Here is an 18828-nt window from a genome sequence, read left to right as displayed (position 1 = left end):
TATATATATATATATATATATATATATATATATATATATATATATATATATATATACACATACATATATATAGTGGTAACAAAAATAGCTCAGGAATATAGTCTCAGCACTGAGAAGATGAAAGATGCGAAGTTTAAGGTCTATCTTCCACTGCAGGTTGAATTTGAGGCTAACCTGTACTATAAGAGACCAAAAGAAAGAAAGGAAATATATTAGTTAGTAAGTTATGTGGGATTTCTATTGCTGTGACAAAATACCATGACCAAAAAGCAAGTTGGGGAGGACAGGGATTATTGGATTTACATTTCTACATTGTAGTACATCACTTAAGGAAGCTAGAACAGGAACTCAGGCAGGGCAGAAACCCGGAGGCAGAAGCTGATACCAAAGCCATGGAGGAGTGCTGCTTTCTAGCTTGTTCCTTTATGGCTTGCTCAGTCAGCTTCCTTGTAGAATCTAGGACTACCAGCCCAGGTATGGTACTGCCAAAGACCAGCCTCTGCTTGAAGAGGGGTTCCCAAGAGAAGCGGTGTTTGAAAGAGTCAAAAAGAACTACTTGAAGTTAATCATGGGGTACAAGCTGATGGTCTATGTTCTGCTCAACAGCTTTCCAGATTGCTCTGTGTGTGTGTGTGTGTGTGTGTGTGTGTGTGTGTGTGTGTGTGTTCAGCTTGAGACAGCTTTCCAGAAAGCTCTTTCTAAAGACAGCTCTCTTGAAATTCTAAAAACTGTCTGGACTGTTCATTTTTGCAAATCAAAAGCCCAGTCTTTTATTTTCCTATAAACTCAGTCATTACCCCAGACTCCCTTTTGATTATCCCATGACTCAGCATCCCCTAACCTTAGCCCCCTGATTTTTAGAAAGCAATAACAAACATATTCTTTCTTCTTTTATTTTCCCCTTAGCACTGCAAATGAATTCAGAGATCTGCTTGCCTTTGTAAACATAGACAATAAGCTAGTTAGGTGGTATCTCACTCTGAGAATGTCATTCCTACCTTGCCTGAGCCTAATTTTACTCTGTACCAGGCTGAACTTGAACTCAGAAATCTGCCTGACTTTGTATCTTTCTGACAAGCTTGATTATAGTGCATCTGCCTCTGTTCTTCTAGATCCATGAAGCCCTTCGTATAATTTACATTGCATCCTTATATTTTACATAGTTGAGAAAATATATATATATATATCCACAGCCTTAAGAGATGTCTTAAGGTTACAGCATTTTCTGTTTTTGTTAAGGACATAGATACACCCTTGCCTCCTGGACTTGTGCTGTCTCTGATTACCATAGATTCATTAACCTTGGCAGAGATAACATTTCTCAGTAACCTTGCCAGCGAGAATATTTCCTGAAGGAGGAACATGAAGTCAAAAATAAAATATTTTTATACAAACAAGTCTCACATCCAGCAACCATCAACATCAGTGGAGGCCCATGCCCTGCTGGCTACTTTCCAGGGGCAGGAAACCATGTTACACCATCCCTTCCACATAGCCAAGCAGGACTTCAGCATCGCACCACCTACAACAGGCTGATGCTTCCCCCTTCAGCCATTAATTAAGAAAGGTTCCTCCAGGTGGATCTTACAAGGATATTTTTCTCAGCTGAGGATCCCTCCTTTCAGATAACTCTAGCTTGTGTCATGTTGACACGGGACTAACCATCACAAGAAAGGAAAGAAACAGAAACTAGAGAAACAGAATATTTCTGAACTTTAAAAAAAAAATGGGAAAGGCTTGTGAAGTGCCAGGTAGAATTCAGAAGAAAGACACAAACCTCACCAAATCTCAGGAAAATTCCTAAACCCAGAGACTAGACAGGAAACTTTAGAAGCTGTCAGATAGATGGAGTTGCCAAATGAAAAGATAATAAGGCTGGGGTCATATTTCTCATTTGCTAATAGCAGTCTCAAGACTAGTAAAACAACACTGACAGAGAGTGGACAGATAAAGCCTTTGATCTGAGCCAAGTCATCATATTTATATAAAAAAAGCAAAAGATAGATACACAATAGAATAGGATAAACAGAAATTATTTAGACCCATGTGCTTTCCAAAAATAATTGGTTGAGAACTTCTTCAAATGAATCAAAATTAAATTTGGGCTAAAGATCTCAAAATAGCATAAGGCAGAAAACATGTAGGAGACTGTGTAAACCATAAATAAAACACATTTCATAGTAAAGTTTAAATAAACTGAGCCAGTGTGATGGCAGAGTGTGCAGGAAGGTTATTGAGCCATGCTGGAAACGTAGTCATTTGATAAGGGTGGAAAAATACCCTGGATCTCAGCCTTTGAGAATACTTGTTTTATTTTACGACTCTGGGTGTTTTGTCTGCATATATGTTTGTGTACCACTTACATGCTTGGCCTTGGCGACAAGAGAAGCTGGAGAATTTGGGTTCCTTGGAGCAAGAGCTACAGGTAATTGTGAGTCACCCAATATGAGTGCTAGGAGTGAATCTGGTTCCTTGGTGACCAATATGTGTTCTTGGATCCAACCTTTCAAGTTTTGATACCTTAGGAAACAAACACTGAATGGGATGAGACAAAAATAGATGTGTAGGAGACAAAAACAAACAACCAACCAAACATGCAAGAAGCTAACAGGGCATGTGACTCGGTAGGTAAAATGCTTGCCTAACATGGACAAAGGCCTGGGTTTGATCCTCAGAGCCACATAAATCCAGCTTGGTGATGTATACCTGTGTCCCAGCAGTTGAGAGGTAGAGGCAAGAGGCTCAGTAGTTCAAAGTCATCTTCTAATACATAACTAGCTCACATCCACCCTGGGATATATGCGAGTGTGTCTCAAAAATAAAATAAAGGAAGAATCAAGCTATTAAATGTGTTTAAATTGGACACCCGAGACACAATGACACACACCTGTAGACCTAGAATTAGAAGGCTGAGTAGGCAGATCTTGGGTTCAAGGTAAGCCTGAGATAGCTAGTGAGTCCTTGTCAATAAAACAATCTCAGACAAAACAGCAGACCTGTTCCTCAATATCTCAGAATGTGGCTGTTCTCAAATATAGGGTCTTTACAATGATAATCAAGTCAAAATGAGGTCATTGGGATGAATCCTAACCCAATATGACCCATGAATTTATAAAATGCTGACATTTGGCTACAAAAGCACACATTGAAATAGAAGAGGACTGTGTTATTAGAGAAGTATGCATAAACCCAAGGCCAGCAGGAGTCCAGTGAGCACACGACCCACTGGAGACAGAAGAATGCCCCAACAATGACCTTCAGAGGAGCAGGTCTCTGTCATCAGCTTCATATTCCAGCCTCCAGCCCTGTTGTTTTAAACCACCTGATGCCTACTTAGTCAAGGTAGCCATTGGGCTCCAGTGTACAAGTGAGCAGGACCCAACGTATGATCTGGTTGTATAGACTTTAAGCTCACACACATTAAATATGACTAGAAAAGGATAGTTAGTTAGTTAGTTGTTAGTTAGTTAATTTGGTTTTTCAAGACAGGGTTTCTCTGAGTAGCCCTGGCTGTCCTGGAACTCACTCTGTAGACCAGGCTGGCCTCAAACTCAGAAATCTGCCTGCCTCTGCCTCCAGAGTGCTGGGATTAAAGGCGTGTGCCACCACTGCCTGGCGCAAAGGACATTTTACAAGGGCAAGGGAGAATTTGAGGAAAATGTAATGGTTTGGGGGTTATAAAACAGTGAAGTGTGTATGAAGTAAGAATAGAATCAGAAGACTATAGTGAAACTATTTCCAGATAGGAAAGGGAGACCATTTTTCCTTCAGAATCTGGCAGCTTGTCTTGTCAAACAGTAGACGACGGAAGAACAGAACTATAAGAAAATGAACAACAACATTATGGGAAGCCGACAAACTGAAAATAAAGTTTTATTTTTAAACCTCAGAAATACAAAATAGAAAAAGGAAGAAACAAAACGCCACCGTCAATTGTCACTCTCCTCTACCTTTGTCACAGGGTCTTCGTGAACAAGCGTGAAGGGCAGTTATCTAAGGACTGGGTCTCCCCTGGACAGCTCATCATCCTCGGTCAAATGCTCAGGATGGAAGATTCTTTTCTGTCAGTTCTTACCTCTCTTGAGAGGTGTCTGTTATGCAGTAAGAAGGGCCTGGCCTTGGGAAGGACCTGTAGGGAATCTGTGCCCATCTGGTCTGGTTGGTAGCTATCTGGTTGGTGGCCTTGTGCCTCCTTGTCTTGACTCAGTAAGGCTCCTGATAAGGAACTGGCAGGATCTTTGTCCTTTCAGATGGCTATAACAAAATACTGTACATAGGGTGGTTCCTAAACAACAGAAATTTACTTCTCACCACTCTGGATGTTAGGAAGTCCACAGGCTGGATGTCTGGTAAGGGACGAATTCTGGTTCATAGGTGGGGACTTTTTAACTGTGTTATCCAAGTGGCAGAAGAGATCCTTCCGTTCTCCATGCAACACTGATCGCCTGTAGGGAGGTTCCACCTCCAGTTACCTCCAGTAAGGTCCTTTTCCCCAACAACTTCAGGGTCAGGATCAGGATCACACCATATGAGTGAGGGGTAAGGCGCACAGACAGACCATACCAGGTACCTACCTTTAGGGTATATGCTCCACCGAGTTAAACCAATATCAGTCTACCCCTCCTTCATGCAACCCCCGTGGAGGAGCCGGCTCAGCCCTCACCCTAGAGTCTAGCATCCCCTTGCCATGTGGGGACTTGGGATGCTCTCCCTGACAGGAAATGGGGAAGATACAGGCTCTTTCACTTCCTCACCTCACCATGGAACATGCACAGTTATATCTCAGGTCTTCCCTGCGTGACGGGGGGTGGGGGAGAGACATACCTCCAGGAGTTCTCAATGGACAGCTAGGATCACCTCTGATTCTAGCTTTCTTTATTCTGTCACTTGTAAGCACCGTATCCCACCTCTGGCACCAGTATCCCCCCCATCTACTCCCTCCTAGACTTCAGCCTGAACAAAGTTTCCTAAAAACACATCTTTACTCTTAATAGAAGCTAAGGCTAAGGCATAAATGGTAGTTTAATGGGACGTTCTGCACAACTGAGTTCTGTCAACCCATGGTTTACCCTATGCTCAGACCTGGCTTCAGACACGCCACTGGCATGTAAGTAATTTAGGACATACTCTTGGGCCAGAGACTTGGTTCCGAAGTCGAGTTTTGTGGTACAGTATATTATGAACCCTGGCACGGGACTTCTTTCCCACCTTAGACCATTTATGTTCTCAGATGAAACACACACAGTCTTTATATTTTTATATATGTCTTAGGCAGCACAATAGCTGGGCAGCTGCTTACCATCCATGTTCTTAGAATCTACTTTTGATAACCCCAAGTTATCACTTACTATTTACTGTGTTCCATCTGGGCTGCTCTTATACTTCTAGGCCATATCCTCTTGGCCCTTAGTCCATGATAGCTCTCCTTTCCCCTCCTGCATTTCTTCCATGATGGCTTCCTTCTTCCCCACTCCTTGTGGTCTTCTCTCCCCACAAGCCAGAGAAACATCAACCCCACCTAGGTCTCTCCTGCCCAACTATTGGCTATTGGCATCTTTATTTACCAATCAGAATTAACTTGGGGGCAGGGTCCCAAGGGCTACATGCAGACTTCAGGTCTTGGGGGGCCACACTTAGCATTACAATAGTGTGGGGCAAGTGGAACCATGTCACCAGACAAAAAACTGGGAGGGTTGAGCGGATTCAGAAACCCCAGTAATTCTCATATCTGAGAATGGTAGGCTATTTGTCTACTTCTGACCCTGTTCCTGTTCTGGAGCATGTGACCATGACACCCCACATGAAGACTGTGACAACTAGTCACAGAGCATAGAACCCAGAGTTCTCCGTGTTAATGAGGTATCCAGATGGGCTCCAAGGGTTTGGCCAATAAGCATCCCTTCCTAGACATTCCATCCTGCAGAAGGGATTTCATCTCTGGTCCATCCTGAGTAAGTTGTATGAACCTAGTCTTCACTATGAACAATCAGTTTAGACAAGCAAGGACTGTCTCTCTCATCAAGACGATGTGCACCTTAGGGGTAGAGGCAGAAGGATGATGAATCAAAGATCATCCTGAGTTGCATGGTAAGGATGTGTGTGAAAACAAAAACACCAAAACCAGGCCAGTACAATAGTCCAGCAGGTAAAGGCGCTTGTTGCCAAGCTTACATACTGTATTAATCAGGGTTCCATTGCTGTGAAGAGGCACCATGACCAAGGCAACTCTTATAAAGGAAAACATTTAAGTGGTGCTGGCTTACCATATTAGAGGTCCAGTCCATTATCTTCATCTTGGGAAGTATGACAGTGTAAGGGCAAACTTTATGCTGGAGGAGCCCAGAGGAGCTCTACATTCTGATCTGAAGGAGCTAAGAGAAGATTCTTCCACCCTCTGCAGAGCTTTTAAAGCACAGGACCTCAAAGCCCCTCCCCTGCCCCACTGACCTACCTCCTCCAACAAGGCCACACCCAGTCCAGCAAGACCACACCCACTTTAGCAAGGCTACACCTACTCCAGCAAGGCCACACTCCCTCTAACAAGGCTACACCCACACCTCCTAATAGTACCATTTCCCATGGGCCAAGCATATTCAAACCACCATACCTACCTCATCTAAATTTGATACCCAGAACCCATATGATGGAAAGAAAGAATTGACTCTTAAAAGTTGTCCTCTGCCATCCACACCATGAGTGTCATAGCCCATGAGCACATACATAGACACACAAGAAATATAATAAAAATGAATGATAAATATACTCCCCAATCACTGCTTTAACTTTCCTGAGCTCCACATAAGGCAATGTAGTACTAAGGAGTAAAGCAATTTTTAACACACATGAAAATATAAAAGGCAAAGTACATTCAATTCACACAAAGATATTACTCCTGTTTACAAAGATTTCTATAAGCAGAAAAAAGCACAGCAATTTTAGTTACTCATGGAATATTCATAAAAATGATTGTGCACTTGACCCAAAGATAACGTTAATAAATTCCAAGACATAAAGATTTCATAAAGTGCATTCTCTGCCTCCAATTCAATTAGGCTAGAAATCAACACAGGAATGTGGAAACATGGCAAAAATAGACTCAAGACTCCTTCAAAATTAAAGCATGATTTTCAAAATACTGCCTGAATCAAAAAGGAAACAGAAACACAATTTATTCAGAAACTAACAAAAGGAGAGAGATTTATAGCAAAGCTTCCGGGAAGTAGAACCTTACATCATTTTATAATGTCTTCATCTCCAGTATTATAGTTGTCTAGCCTCTAGAATTTTCCTGAACTCATTACACGTAAGTAATAAGGTCAGATCTGGGTTGACAAACAAGCAATACAACAACCACAAATAGTTAAGGCACAATCAAAGCAATAAACAGAGTCCTGTGATCACTGTTTCTAAGGGCTCATCAGGATGACTAAGATATCTGAGCCTACTTCCCTGTCCTAGTCCAAAGTTGTGTTCATACCTGAAGCCTACTTCCCTGTTCAAGCCTAAAATTAGATTCCTGCCTGAGTTTACTTCCTTGTCATGACCTAATCTCAAATTCCTACCTGAAGCCCATTTCCTTGTCCTGGTCCAATGTCAAATCCCTGCTAAGTGGTCCCAAAAGCTCTCCACATCTCCCCCCTTTTTAATTTCATAAACAGGACTGCACCTGATTTAGGCCATTCTGACAAGAATGCCTTCCTTACCCATTGTGGAATACGCATTATCAAAGCAATGCTGTTCTGTCTTAGACTGGTAAGGATCTGGGCAGAATCTTACCCCTCGTTGGCTGCCAGCCTGTTAAATTAATAATTCAGTCTGGGGGTCTATTTTTAGTTTCAAACCATGTATTTTGGCTGCATGTTGATGTTGTTAAAGGGAAGTTTTATCACACTGGGCAGGAATAAATGTGTTCCCAGGACAAGAAGGACTAGCATGATCAAGCTATACATGCCATTCTTGAAGTTTGACCAAGATGGAAATACTGACCTCAGGCCATGAATAATTTTATCAGTGTTATCTGCAGCATCAAAGCTCAGCAGAGCAGCATTCGTCAAGTTCATAATCTCGGTATGCCAAGTTAAAACATCCAGAGAGGTGTTAGAATTATGCCAAACAAGTGTCTTTGAACTTTTTCCCAATTATAGTGACTATCGTTATAAATTTTAAAAGTAACACAAATCAATTGGTATTTAGCATGACACTCGAGATGGCTCCTTACTCTTAAACTCTGAACTTCTTCTCCAGTAATTTGAATAGCATCATAAAGAACATCAATCCGTTGTTTCAAACGCCTATCTAAATCCTTTTGAATACGCCAAACATTAGAAGCATTTTTTGCTAAATGATTAACAAAAGTAGCTATGTTTAACTTCTTGTGTCAAAGCAATTGCAGAAGCAGTGGTGTTAGCTATTGATAAAATTAAAGCTGCTATACCAACAATAATCAAGCCCACTGCCCTCTTGCTTCTGCTTAAAGCCTGACTCAGTTCGTTCACTACTTGCAAGATTTTTTCAGAATACCAAGGCCCTGTAATACTCACAGGCAATAAAACAAAAGCTGGTTGATAAACCACCATAACAGACAAGCCAGGTTTCAACACACTAACACAATTAGAAAGTGTACAATCAATACAACTCACACTGAATAAGGGATGTAAAGGAAACAAAAGTAATTTTAACATGACCAATTAATAAAAGATTGTGAGTTAAAAGATTAACGTATGCACTAATACTTGTTCAAAGTCCAGATCTTGTCCCAATTTTATCTATAGCCAATGTAACTTGACTATAGAACTAAACACAAACGTGACCTTGTCCCCATATGAGTACAGGGTCAGATCCATGCCATTTGCCTGTCATAGGGTCCTTCCACTTCACTGAAGACTACATAGTGCAAATGTGAAGGGGGATGCTAAAATGCTCAGCTGTTGAACGTCCATGAGCATCCAAATTTAAAAAGTTTACAGTAAAAAGAGCATGATTTAAATCGTTTTGTGTTGTACAGGTGGGGGGTATAACCCCCTCTTTTTTATTTTATGAAGATATTGTTTTAAAGTTCCATAATATCTTGTCCTTGAGGGTGATAAGGAATCCCAATAATATGGGTAATATTAAATTGTCAACAAAACATCTCAAATGCTTGACTGCAATAGCCAGTTCCATTATCTGTTTTAATCTGATTTGGAACACCAATCATAGAAAAACAATGTAGGCAATGACTAATTACATTTTGCATTTTAAGTTGCTTCCCTTATTAAAGCAGCTGCAAATAGAAAGTCTGAAAAAGCGTCAACAGTCACATGTACATACTTTAATTTTCCAAAATCAGACATATAAGAAACATCCATTTGCTATAATTGACTAGGTAAGAGTCCTCAAGGATCAACAACATTATGTGTAATTAAAATGGTATAAAAACAGATTGGAAAAAAATAAACCTGCCTCAGCCTCAGAACTGGCTGGAGTCATGCTACAATGTTGTCTAATTTACTTTTTTCTTTTTAATTCTTGCTCCTGCCCTGAAAAACCTGTTGACTGAGCTGGCTGGCTTGGTTAGACTGCACCTCAGTGTTGGCACTCCAGTAAGTGGGGTACAGTGAAGGACATGGCGGGAAGTGCGCTCAAAGGAAAGTAAAAGAAGACTTGGGCCAGCGGTGACTAACCCTTGTAAAAAGGGACAAGGTAAAGTGTGTGTGTGTGTGTGTGTGTGTGTTTAGAGTTATGCTAAAATCTAGAGAAGTGAAGATGATTCTCATATATGCTGTTAGTCTTTGGACCCTGACTAGAGATAGTTTACACCCTAGACATGAGAGAGAATGGGTTTGAGGATAAGCAAGGCAATAAACAAAGCCCTGTGGTCACTCCCATGATCACTGTTTCTAAGGGCTCATTAGGATGACCAAAATATCTGAACCTACTTCCCTGTCCTAGCCCAAAGTCATACTCTTGTCTGAAGCTTACTTCCCTGTTCTAGCCTAAAATTAGATTCCTGCCGGAGCTCACTTCCTCGTCCTGGCCCAATGTCAGATTCCTGCAAAGCGGCCCCCAAAACACTAGTACAAATAAAAATAAAACACTATTGCCTAAAATATTAATGTAATTCTCATGTAAAAGATTATATAACACAAAAACCTTGAAAGATGAAAGTTAGAATTTAAAAATTCTTCTGAATCTTTCAATCCATTCGTTATTTGTGTGAACATACATGAGTGTGTGGTGTGTTTGAGTGTGGGAAAGTGTGTGTATATGAGTCTGTGTATGAGTGTGAGTATGAGTGTGTGAATGTGTTGCTGTGTGAGTAGGGGTGACTTGTGTGTGTGTATGAGGAGTTGGGGGAGTGGGCAAGTCTGAGTGTGTGCATGTGAATAGGCGTGTTCCACTTACTGCCTGCATTCTGGGAGCCAAACTCCAGGCCCCACGGCTGCCCAGCAAGCCTTCCAATCCTTTCATCTTACTGGCCCTGTCTGTCTGAAGCCTACAGAGCAACAGTGGTGACTTTCCAGAAATGCATCGCCACGATAGTAACTTCAAGACGTGTTTTAGTACAAGCAGAACTGTGTTAAGTTCGGAAAGTTATAACTTCAGTTTTCATTTTCTTTACATCTTTCTGTATCTTTAGATTACTTTTTTAGATAGGGTATCATTCCATCCAATGACTGAATTAATTTTATTAGCTAGCCTATGAATGAGCATTTACGTTTTATTAATTTATGTTACCATAACAGTCAGTGTTACATTGGACATCCTCTAAAAACTTCTTTAATTACTTGTATGAAAATATTTATAAATTAATTTGTTGAAATCAATGAGGGTATACAATTCAAGCCTTGACAAGTACAGCTACATTACTTCCATGAAAGTTAATCAAGTACACCAAGATGGCTCACTGGACAAGAGGACTTGCTCTATAAACATGGTGGCCTGAGTTCATCCTATGTTCAGACCCCACACAAAGGTGTGGAGAGAGAAAAAAAGAAAGTCTACAAAGTTGTTCTATGACAACCGCACATGCCAAATGACATAACAATGAAACTTTAAAATATTTTTTCTTTCTTTTTTTTTGGAGATAGGGTCTTACTTTGTAGCCCTGGCTGGTCTTGAAATTACACAGATCTGCCTGACTCTGCTTTTCAAGGTCTTGGACTTAAAGGCATGCACCACCACACTCAGCTAATATTTTTCTTAAAAATTTAACTGAGGGCTGGTGAGGTGGCTCAGTGGGTAAGAGCACCCGACTGCTCTTCGAAGTTCAAATCCCAGCAACCACATGGTGGCTCACAACCATCCGTAACAAGATCTGACGCCCTCTTCTGGAGTGTCTGAAGACAGCTACAGTGTGCTTACATATAATAAATAAATAAATCTTAAAAAAAAAAAAATTAACTGAATACAAATTTTACTGTTCTAAACATTCAGGACATGAAATTGGAGATAAGGAAGCCTGCTGTCTCATATATTGTTTAGAACAGTAGAATTTGTATTCAATAAATATCTAAAAATGCTCGATTTCATGATAGTGAGTGGCTTTCATTCAGGGGTGGGTCAGGGAAGAAGCAAACAGATCTCTGTTAGGTCAAGGGTTCAAGGCTGGCCTGTTTTATATAGTGAGACCCTGTCTCAAAATATATGCTCATTTTCAACCATTATTACAGAATTAAAATAGCAATGGTGTATTTTGTTCAGTGAGTAATATTTATTGATTCCTTATTCTTACTTTTGCAACAAACTTTATATGTTGTCTGATGATTTTCTTTTTCTGAGGATGTATTTTTAATATTTTTATTTATGTGTGATGTGTGTGAACACCAAATATGTGCAGGTGCCTTTGGAAGCCAGAAGGGGATGTCTGATCCCTTGGAAGTGGAGCTACTGACCCTTTGTTCTGAGCCACTCCGTGTGGCTGCCTGGAACTGAACTCACGTCCTCTGAAAGCTAACTGCTGGGCCATTTTTCCAGCACCCTGTGCCCTTTTTCTAATAGTTACCTATTGATTGAGGTGTGTGGTTTCAGTTTTCCTTTTATTTGCATTTTACAATTGTGTGTGTGTGTGTGTGTGTGTGTGTGTGTGTGTGTATTCCAATGTATATTATATGAACTAAAGCAGCTGAAAAAGAGAGACTGTTCCAACGTCCCAGACATTGGAATGCAGGCCAGGCAAGAGGCAGCAACGAGGAGGTTTACAGGCTCTGCTCCCTGGGAGCAATTAGCCAGGAACAGGCAGGAAGCAGCCAGCACCTCCGTCTGAGGCGTTCACAAGCTGCTGGTGAAGGGTGATAGAGTCGTGTTAAAATACACTCTTCAATAGAAGCGAGTTATCCTCTTAAAAAAAAATAAGTATGGGACACCCATTATCAGAGGACAAATTAATATGCATCTTGCCCATGCCAGTTCTTCCAGCCAGCTTAATTCTCATCAGCCACTATAATTTATTAACAGGGAGGGGGAAAAAGACATGAATCAGCTTAATGTGATATAAGTAGGGCATTGCCATAACAACAAGACGCAGTCTGTTTTCTCCTATTTATGTACGGTTTATTTTTTCCAGAGCCTCGGAGTTTTTGCCTAAAACAAATGGACTATGAAACATCTTGTTCTGAGCAGCCCACCCCATCCTTCTGTGGTGTGTGCGTGTGTGTGTGTGTGTGTGTGTGTGTGTGTGTGTGTGAGTAACCACATTTTTTTTTCTGGGAGAGAAAGAAACCAAAGCACTTGTTTTGTTTTGTTTTGTTCTTTTTTAAAATTGTGTTTATAGAAAAGGGCCCACTACCAAGCTTGGACTCTTCTGTGATTTTTGCCGAATTCATTTTCTTTTTTTGTTTTGTATTGTTTTTCCATTCCTGAGACAGGAAAGTGCTCACTGAAACCTCTGGGAAATCACCCAGAATACATTCTAGAAGCAAACTGAAGTTAATAGTGCTTCTCAAAGGATACTATCATGTTCCGGATCCAGGCTCCACAACTGGCTGGAACCAGCCTCCCTCCCTGCTCCCCCACGCCCCTCCCCCAACACACACACACACACACACACACACACACACACACACACACACACGAGTCTCCAACTCAGTTCGACCTGGAGACAAGACTAGGAACAAAACCAGGTTCTGATTGGTGACACTGCTTGCCAAGGGCACTTCTGATACGTTGGAGCCTGGAACCTAGGACCTTGCACACTAAAGGTGGGCACTCTAACCACTAGGCTACACCCCAGCCTACACTATGCTTACTTAAGCAATCTTACCTTCTCTGTGCAACCTCATCTCTTGTCTGAAAGGCGCTGCACAGGGCAGACACAGCACACGAAGGACGCCCATAACTTTGGCAGTTTTCCACTTTCCTTTAAGGGTAAACAAGCCGAATTCTTAGAACAAAGATGGATTTAGTCACTTCCAGGCCATAGAAGACATCGTTTCGGGCGAGCAAAAGAAGGAAGCATTGCAGAGCCCTTCGAACCACCTCACACTCCAGCTCTCCAATAGTTACCACCGTGGTTCCAATGCTTTACAAGGGCAGTGGGCGGGGCCAGGGTCTCTGCATCTCCAGCATACACAGAACATGGAAGCCCGGCAATCAGCAAGAAAGGGATGGAAGGTGAAACATTCGAGAGAACCACAGCTACTTGATGAGGATAAAGCCAGGCTGGACTACGTGAGACTGTCTCAAAAACAAAAAGCGAATGCCGGAGGGAGCACGAAAGATGGGGGACTCAGCACTCAGCGTCTTTGCTACTCACTAAGCAGGAGCAGGGGCTTAGACTCTGGGCTAGTGAATCTGAATCTTTGAACTTTGGGAGGTAGGAAAGAGGATAGGATTTGGGTCACACAGCTTAAACTGGCCTCAAACCCTTATGTATCGAAGACTGGCCTTGAACTCTTGAACTCCGTGTCAGAATTACCGGGATTACAGGCCTATGCTACCTTCCAGCTCGTATTTAAATCTTTAGATCATTCCAATCAGATTTTCACGGCCTGCAGTCAGCCTTGTAGCACAGTTCATGAGGCTGGCGCCAACATTTCCAGAAATGACATGCAGGGCCACTCATGAGCACAGCCCAGGTTGGGGAATTCAACATGCCCACACCTCTGAGACCCTCCTCCCCTGCCTGACCGCTGATTAAAAAAAACAGAAGACCATGTGTTATGATCCCTTAAAACCATTCAGGGTGCCATGTACTCTGAACTTGAACAGTGTTCTAGGTACTCTAGAACCCGTAGGATCTGGTATCACCGTCTGATAATGTCCACCAGTAATAATCACTGGGATTTACCAGGAAGAGATGAAGTTGATCCGATAAAACCAACATCGGGATCACAAACTACAACACTTGCAGATGAACTGAAGCAGTGGGTATCTTTATTTGCTTGGCATAATTTGCCTACAACAAAGCACATACCTTAAATATGCAACTTGAAGAATGTCTAGTTACATACATGCCCCTTCCAGATCATTGGGCAGATTCACACACAGCTCCGGTGTTATCAACCACTGCTCTCACCTGTTTTGGCAGTTCTCATGAGTGAAAGCATACAATACAGTGAGTAACATTTGTGGTTCCTTTATCTTCAGTTATGTTAAAACCACACACACACACAGACACACACAGACACACATTTTTATATTTAAAAATATTTTAGGCAACGCCCCCTTCATGGTAACTTCCCCATTTCCCAAGCAGGGCAGACCTCCAGTAGACCAGATTATACTTTGAAATTCTCCTTTCTGACCATATATGGGTAGTCACTGGAATCTATACAATGGATCTCTCTCTCTCTCTCTCTCTCTCTCTCTCTCTCTCTCTCTCTCTCTCTCTCCCTCCCTCCCTCCCTCCCTCCCTTCCTCTTCCCCTTCCCTTCCTCCCTGTCTCCCACCTTGCCCTTCACCCCCCCTCTCTCTTTTCTTTGTACCCCATTGCTTCTTCTCTCCAGCCATCTTCTTCTTGGGCAGATGTTTTAACAACAAATAGGTGGCTTTAACCCGAAGCCATAGTGGCCATCTTCCAGTTCCAATGCAGCCCTGTGTCTTAGGGGTTTTTGTTGCTGTTGTTGTTGTTCTGCTTGTGGACGTTGTACATCGTGGTGCGGAGCCTAGTGCGCACCACGATGTACAACGTCCACAAGCAGCAAGCTCTGGGGGTACTGGTTAGTTCATATTGTTGTTCCACCTATAGGGTTGCAGACCCTTTCAGCTCCTTGGGTACTTTCTCTAGCTCCTCCATTGGGGGCCCTGTGTTCCATCCAATAGGAGACTGTGAGCATCCACTTCTGTACTTGCCAGGCACTGGCATAGCCTCACAAGAGACAACTATATCAGGGTCTTTTCAGCAAAATCTTGCTGGTGTATGCAGTAGTGTCTGTGCTTGGTGGCTGATTGTGGGATGGACCCCTGGGTGGGTCAGTTTTGTATGGTCCATCCTTTCGTCTCAGCTCCAAACTTTGTCTCTGTAACCCCTTCCATGGGAGTTTTGTTCCCAATTCTAAGTAGGGACGAAGTCTCCACATTTTGGTCTTCCTTCTTCTTGAGTTTCATGTGTTTTACAAATTGTATTTTGGGTATTCTAGGTTTCAGGGCTAATATCCACTTATCAGTGAGTGCATATTATATGAGTTCTTTTGTGATTGGGTTACCTCACTCAGGATGATACCCTCCAGATACATCCATTTGCCAAGGAATTTCATAAATTCATTGTTTTTAATAGCTGAATAGTATTCCATTGTGTAAATGTACCACATTTTCTGTATCCATTCCTCTGTTGAGGGACATCTGGGTTCTTTCCAGCTTCTGGCTATTATAAATAAGGTTACTATGAACATAGTGGAGCATGTGTTCTTATTACCAGTTGGAGCATCTTCTGGATATATGCCCAGGAGAGGTATTGCTGGACCCTCCGGTAGTACTATGTCCAGTTTTCTGAGGAACCACCAGACTGATTTCCAGAGTGGTTTTACAAGCTTGCAGTCCCACCAAGGCAACTCTTATAAGGACAACATTTAATTGGGGCCGGCTTACAGCTTCAGAGGTTCAGTCCAGTATCATCAAGGTGGGAGCATGGCAGCATCCAGGCAGGCTTGGTGCAGGAGGAGCTTCGAGTCCAACGTCTTCATCTAAAGGGTGCAAGTGGAAGACTGACTTCCAGGCAGCTAGGATGGCAGTCTTATAACCACACACCTACTCCAACAGGGCCACACCTTCTAATCGGCCCCTCCCTGGACCGAGCATGTACAAACCATCACACCATGGGAACCAAGGAAAGGGGTACATGCAATGAACTGTGTGAAAACCACCTATACACAGAGAGAAGATTAATGCTAAGCACTCTGTCTCTTACTGGGTAACCTAGCCTGGCCTTGAACCCTGTCTTGGTTTGGATTTTATTGATGTGAAGAGACGTGTTCAATGCGACTCTTACAAAGGGCAACATTTAGCTGGGGCTGGCTTACAGTTTCAGAGGTTCCGTCCATTATTATCATGGTGGGAAGCATGGCAGTACGCAGGCAGACATGGCGCTGGAGGAACTGAGAGTTCTACAGCTTGTTCCAAGGGTAGTCAGAAGAAGATTGTCTCTTCTGCAGGTAGCCATGAGGCTCTCTTCCTCACTGGACAAAGCCTGAGGAGCCCTCAAAGCCCACCTACACAGTGCCGCACCTCCTCCAACAAGGCCACACCCCCTCCAACAAGGCCACACCCCCTCCAACAAGGCCACACCTCCTAATAGCGCCACTCCGCATAGCCAAGCATTGAAACCACCACACTCTACTTGTTCAAACACATGAATCTATTGGGGGCAGGGGGTGCATATCTGGCCATAGCCTATTGCAAAATACATTTAGTCCAATTTCAAAAGCCTCCATGTAGAGTCTCAACAATGTTAAAAGTCCAAAGTTCAAAATCTCTTCTGAGATTCGTCCAATTTCTTAACTGTAACCCCCTATAAAATCAAAAAGCAGATCACATAATTCCAGCATATCATGGAACAGGAAATACATTACCATCCCAAAATGTCAAAGTGAGGAAATACTGGACCAAAGCAATACCAAAATCAGCTGGGCAAACTCCAAACTCAGCATCTCCATGTCTGATGTCCAACTCTTTCCAGCTTTGATGACTACCAAACAATTCTTTTTCTTGGGCTGGTTCCACTCCCTGATAGCAGCTTTCCGCAGAAGGTATCCTACAGCTCTGGCATCACTAACGTCTTGAGGTCTCCAAGGCAACTTCAACTTCATAGCTTCTCTTTCTAATGTCTGGGATCCACAGGTGATCTGGCTCTTTCAAAAGGCTTGGGCAACTTCTCCAGCTCTTCCCTCTGTAGCACTCTAGGTTCTGGTTGACTCCACTGCACTGCCACTACTGTTCTTGGTAACCATCCTATGGTACCCCCATCTCCAATACACTGGAGTCTTCTGCTAAAATTAGGCTTCATCAACAGCATCTCATAGACTCTCTTCATGGTGCCAACCTTGACTTCTTTGCATGGCCACTTCAGTCCTGGGCTGTTAACTGCAACTGAGGTTACACCTTCGTCAGTGGCCTTTCCTGGCCTCTCACAGTGCCAAGCCTCAGTTGCTTTCCGTGACCCCTTATATTAGTGACTCTAAGCCAGAGCCACGTGACTGAAGCTGCCGAGTTCTGCAGCTTGCTGGGGCTGGCACACTGTCCTATTACATCATCACCAGCTTTCTGTGACTCCCTCGATGCTTAAGCTTTTTTTTTTTTAAGCCTGGAACTTGCTCTGTAATCAGACTGCCCTTGAACTCAGAGATCTTCTTGCTTCTGTCCCCTGGTATTAAAAGTGTGTACCACAAAGCGTGAACCTAAAATTTTGTGACCACTATGCCTCAAAATTCAGATCAAAAACCTGTGTCATACCATGTCAAGATCCAGATCAAAAGCCTGTGTCTTCCAGGCCCAAGATATGGATCACAGGTGTGCCCTCCGATTCTGAATTGTAGTTCATTCCAGATTAAAAGTCCAAATGAAAACAATAACCAGGTAAAAATAAAGCCTAACATGGTACAACTGTCTCTTGTTCAACTGCAAACACCTAAACAGTGAGCTTAGCTGGGCGGAACCTCACCCTGAGGTCGCCACTCCTGGAATTCCATTTCACATCCTTTACACAGGATTGAGCTTCATTCCACGTCCTGGTGGCCCTTTGCTCTTATACCAGACATTTTCTATTTTTCCCTTTCTAAGCTTGCTACTCTTGATCTAAACGCTCTTCAAAAGAGTGAACCACAGGGCAGAGTGTATGCTAGGCTTTTTTGAGACTTCTCTCAAGGCAACCAATCTGAGTCTCTTTGCCTTAGCCTCAAGCAGACTCTTCAGACAAGGGCAAAAGGCAGCCACATTCTCCACCAAAACATGAATGACCTCCAGGCAACCCACTAACTTTTCTCTCCTCTGAAACCTCTTGAGCCAGGCCCCCAAAGTCTAAATCACCCTCAGCTCCACTGTCTTCATTCGAGGCGTCTACTAGAACACCCATTAAGTCCACTTAAAGCATTCCACTGCTTTCCAAAGTTCCAAAGTCCACATTCCTTCAAACAAAAGCATGGTCAGGCCTATCACAGCAACCCCTCAGTTCCTGATACCAACTTGTATCTTAGGGTTCCCACTGCTGTAAAGAGACATCGTGACCAAGAGAACTCTTAGAAAGGACAACATTTAATTGGGGCTGGCTTGAGGCTTCCAAGGTTCAGTAATCATCATGGTGAGAAGCAAGATGCTGAAGGAAGCCGGGCGTGGTGGCGCACGCCTTTAATCCCAGCACTCGGGAGGCAGAGGCAGGCGGATTTCTGAGTTCGAGGCCAGCCTGGTCTACAGAGTGAG

Source organism: Mus pahari, chromosome 18 (genome assembly GCF_900095145.1).
Source record: "Mus pahari chromosome 18, PAHARI_EIJ_v1.1, whole genome shotgun sequence".
Lineage (NCBI taxonomy): Eukaryota > Metazoa > Chordata > Mammalia > Rodentia > Muridae > Mus > Mus pahari.
This window is presented reverse-complemented; position numbering follows the sequence as displayed.